We start from the raw sequence: 5,483 nt of genomic DNA, 5'->3' as shown, positions 1-5,483 counted from the left end.
TTCAGGTGTAGGGTAAGATGAAAGGGGAACACAAACTAACATAATCTTCACGATCCAAGTTGCACCTCTTAGGGTTGTTGATTCGTTGCATACATTGACTCTGACATCCTTGCCTTTGAGATCTTCATCCACGCGATGACAAGAAGAAAAGAAACTCTCGAAGAATCGATCTTCTTGAAGATCGAGCAACCGACGATCAACTCACAGATAGCGACATCTGTCAAGATGAGACACAATACACACATCAAGAATGATGGAAGGTAATAGATGACAAGGGTTCAAATTGGTAGGCAACAATTCCACGCTAGAGTAGGATGGTGCATGGTTTCAAAGTAGCGAGGAGATAATTGCCATGATTCCATAATGGGGCACCTTAGGGAAAAATGACTCGTAGAGCATTTCCCTTAAGTGGCAAAAAGAATTACTTTTTATACAAAGATCATTGAAACTCTCTATACCAGCCTGAGGTAATCACAATCGATCGTTGGAAGGGGTTCGAAAGAATGGCATACTCCGACTAGGATGGATGATGTGGAGTATCTTGTTGAAGACAACGCAATGGATGATTTTTGCTTATCATTGGGAATGGATGAGACCCATGGTAAGTTCACTTTTGAAGATGATCCTGAACAACAACTACTGAGGTGTAAACTGGGAACAAAATGCAAATGTTGGGAATGATTCTAGTAACTGGAGAGAAGGTTCGCCGGCAAAGGTGATTCCACAAATTGGATGGCTATCGAACAACTGAGAGAACGGAGGCACATTCCAGTTAACGACAACATCAGAACCTAGTGCCTGAGCATACTCTCAAGAACTTGAGAATTTCCATACTCATCAAGGTCTTACCAACATCCGTGCCGAGGATCCTGGCAACACATCTTACTACCATGATGAATAGTGATGGACAATGCAGGTGCAAGGGAAGATAACACTTTCTTAGATTTCACCTTAGCGAGGCCAAGGGATCAAAATCTAGATGATCGACCGAGAGACATTTAGCGCTCCGCTTCTAATGCTCTCCTTGATGTGCTAGCCTAACCATTCTTTGAAATGGTTTCGTATCTAGAACATCAAGTAGCAGGTCGGACTTCGGAAACACAAAAATCCATAAGGAACTACTATTGGAATAAATTCTACGAGATCCTTATGGGGAGGTGGCCAACTTACTCAATCAAGATACTACAATAATAGGTCTTCCGGCTGGGTGTGTTGGTCACGACATCCACTTTATCGAGTTACAGAGAGATCAATATTATAGCTCTTGGGAAAATGTCCCAACCATCACATCTGCCTGAGATTCAGATCTGGTTGGTGTCAGGATATTCCAAACTCATCGAGTCTGGAAAGAAAATGAAAGTTTGCAACACAAATGACGAGATGACATTGCGAGATTCTCAGGAAATGGACTATGGTAGTAAGCTCCAAAACATGAGCTGGTTCTGCTAAACACATGTGAACATGTTGTCCCAGACAAGCATGATCACATAGTAGTCTTACAATGAAACACTGCCGAGTCCTAGTTGGGAACCATCATCAAGGATATCGAAGTCCTTGCATAAGTCATATGATTAGATCTTATGAAGAAACTTCTTTTCCCTGAACAAATCAGCCAGTGGCTTGGTGTGATAGGGAATACAAATGGAATGGAGGTAGCGAGCCTGTCAAATCATAGCATACTTCGCACATGCATTGGGATGGTACCAGAGGAAACAAAAACAACCTTTCTCGAACTCACGGCGGCAACTTGCATCGTTTGCACGTGAACTTAGAGGAGGTCACTACTTTCATCCAAACATATTCTACATGAACGGGGCATGAAGAAAATGCTTACACAAGTTTTCAACACTAGTGGATGTTCAACACAAATCATGGAGGAGAAAAAATGCTGCTGATGGGCTCAACAGCAACTCATCGGAATTTCCATATCACTGGACTTCCACCATCATGTGAACACGGTGATAGCATTGGTCGGCCCAAAATATGTAATGGTGTATGCTCGAAGGATCAACCACGAGTAAGGCAACATTACTAACATCGTTGATTCTGATTTGACTTGACGATAGCCCATACTCAAGTCAAAGTTTTGACAAGGCAATAGATCCAACAACTGATCACGAGGACCAATCGATGGAGATATCATCTTTCTTCATCACACACACACACACACAAAAAGATATCCCTTAAGATGAACTAAGTCAGACAAGCTTTATCTTCCAACTCTCCAAGTTGTTGTTTAGCTCAACCAACTAGCTCAGGGATATCCAACACAGATTCTTGGAGAAGGGTGATTTATAAGAAAACCCATTTAATCACGAACTCAACATACCGGTCAGGTGACAACCAGGTAATACTTCCGAGAAGATCTTCGGAAAATCATGAACCACCGATATGTTACTAAACTCGAGAACAATCTTGCTTTTCAGGGCAAGACAATATGATCAACTAAGCAAGGATAGACACAGTCCCAACTCTTGATCGAAGAGTGTACCAGGAAAATGGACTAGGTAGCATGATCAATCTTAGAATGATGATTCAATAACCAACACGCTAAGAATGAGAATATTGTCCATTAACTACTAAGCAACGGAGTTGCTAGGAGTATTGATTTCACACATCACGACTCACTTGCCGGCATTACGGCTACAATAACACGGGAACCGAGGAATGAACAATGATGGCAAGAAGTATCACTGCGTCAAGAATTCATAAGAGAAGGTGCAAATCTCATGACGCTCCTGACATAAAGTGGGTAATACTTCAGGGTAGAACAGAACCAAAACCTGGGTTGCATTTTGATCTACGGAATACAACTGCTTTGACCCAATCTTAGAAATGGATGAGGTACTGGAGTTTGTTTCTCCTAGCCATTCTGAAATAGAACGGCTTGACGAACCACAAGAATACTAGGCATCGATGAACACAAATGCACACGTACTCTTGGCTATCAACTGATAGAGGATGGTCAGGATACAACTGAAGAGGAACCACTCAAGGGACATATAATTTTCTGGGTTGTGAGTATGTCGAACAAGTTCAACAGGTTTCTTCTGGATAATCCATGCAGAAAGGTAGGACTAGCAGATTCACAATTCTTGAATGGAGAACTCATTAAGAGCACTCTTATTGTGATCTTTTGGTTCAAAGAACTTCTGCCTTAATGGTTCATGGTATTTGAAAGAAGGAAATACCACGGACCTCGAGGACTGTCGCAAGGTTACTAATATCCTAAAGGAACTAGCAACACTATCAACACGAGATAGGTAGAGTGAATTTTGGGCCAAGAACCCAGGAATAGAATGCGTACTAACTAAACAGCATCACGGGATGCTTTCGAGAATGGTGGCCAGAATTATCACACTGGGGATGCAAAGCATTGCTAGATTACCAGGTGATACTCTAGACACCTAGGGTCATAATAATAGCTCCAACATAAATGTCGAGGCAGCGGAGTACCTCAACAGACGGATTAGTGTGCTTAAACTGGCCCAAAAGGACATCGGGAACTGGGAGGAAGGATTTGCAAATGCATCAGATTGTTTAGAAACCTGGGATGACTCGGACAGCATAACGGCTGTAAATGCTCAAAAATATTTGAGACATCCTGCAAAATGGTGGCATAACCACTCAACAACATCATATTAGGGTTCTGAGGCCATTTAACAACACACTGGAGTAGAAGAAACTGAAATGAGGCTTGAGACCAACAATTCTATAAGTCTATGGATTAGTAACACGTCATCCTGATAGATAGATGAGAAGGCCTAGTTCTTAATCCCCGTAGAAGAGAAGAGGATGACTCAGATCAGAAGGGCATAAGATATAAGGAGTAAAAAGAGCCTTACGTTCCCTTCCACAATCAATTCCCTTACATAACTAAAGCATTTCTAGACACGACTTCGACCGGCTTGGCTTGGTAATCCTACAGGCAGTCAGGCTCGGATACCAACGCTGTCAGGACCCTGATTCCAAGTCACATCGATCTAGCTGGTAACACCTCATATCACTTTGCAGCCTCACGCACGGTATTCCCATGGGTGTCTCCTTACCATGGCCCGGGACCGTTTGCGCCTTTTGGCTCACGTATATGATAATGTCGCTAGCATCCATATGACAGAGAACCCGGGCCGACATGGCTAGTCGTGAACCCAAAGTGGCACTAACCTATGGGGACAGGCATACATGACTCACATCGAGCATGTCGGTCAGCAGCGTGTGAATCCGGGATGTAGCGCTGGGCTAACAGGACTCCGGATGTCACCGCGTGACATTTCCCCGAAGGGACAGACACTGGAACAAAGTGAAACACATGCCGGCCAGTCAAGTGATCTGAGAAGTAGTGCTGGGCTAGTAGGACTCCGGTGAACCGGGCTGTAGCGGACTACTATGGCTCAAGGAAGCACTGGACTACATTTCCCCATAAGAGAGGTTGCCAAGGATAAACAACTAGATTGTCGGATCCCACACATACCAAGCATTTCAATCATACACACAATATGCTCGATATTTTTAAATACAACATGGCATCACAACATAACTCTACGACTCAAAGTATTTATTCATTAGGCTCCGAGGAGCGAGATATTACAAACATGGGTCTTATGACCCAACATACAGAGCATACAAGCAACAAGCACATGCGGAAGCTTAACTTGTCTGAGTACAGACAACTACAAATGAAGAAGGCTGAGAAACCTGACTATCTACTAGATCCTGCCAAGGGCACAAGATCGTAGCTGAGGTATCAAGCTAAACGTCGAAGTCCACGCGGAACTACTAGCGAGACTGACGTCTCTCTGCAAAACATAAAATAGGCAAACGTGAGTACAAATGTACCCAGCAAGACATACATCAGAACTAGCTACATATGCATCGGTATCAACAAGGGGGGGTGGTGGAGTTTAACTGCAGCAAGCCAGCTTTGACTCAGTGGCTAACCTGAACTACGACTGCAAGCAACTCTTTTGAGGTGGCGCACACGAGTCCACATATTCACCATTCAATACACCACTATGGATCCACTCCCGTCTCCCTACGAGAAGGCCATCCATAGCACTCACACTTATCTTGCGACTTTTAGAGTATCCACTTTCACTTATCTATGAACTGTTATAGGCAACCCAGAAGTCCATTACCGCGGACGCGGCTATTCGAATAGATGATGTTATCCCTGCAGGGGTGTACTTCTTCACACACGCTCTCACCACTTACCATCGTTTACACGACATGTACTCGGCAACCTTCAAGCGGAAGCCCAACGAGGGTGTCGGCCACGGCCTACCTAAACACTTAAGTCTCTAGTCCAGGTTTATCGCCTATGCAGGTTCCATCCGCAGGGAGTCCGGCCGAGGTTTCCACATACGGCCCCGAACGATGTGAACGGGGTTCCCGAGACACCAAACGGGCGCCCGGTACACCGTGCCACGGTGTATCTACCGCAACATAGCCACCCCTAGGGTCAGCGCTACGCACGGCTGCCAACA

The sequence above is a fragment of the Triticum dicoccoides genome, chromosome 6A, assembly GCF_002162155.2.
Source record: "Triticum dicoccoides isolate Atlit2015 ecotype Zavitan chromosome 6A, WEW_v2.0, whole genome shotgun sequence".
NCBI lineage: Eukaryota > Viridiplantae > Streptophyta > Magnoliopsida > Poales > Poaceae > Triticum > Triticum dicoccoides.
This window is presented reverse-complemented; position numbering follows the sequence as displayed.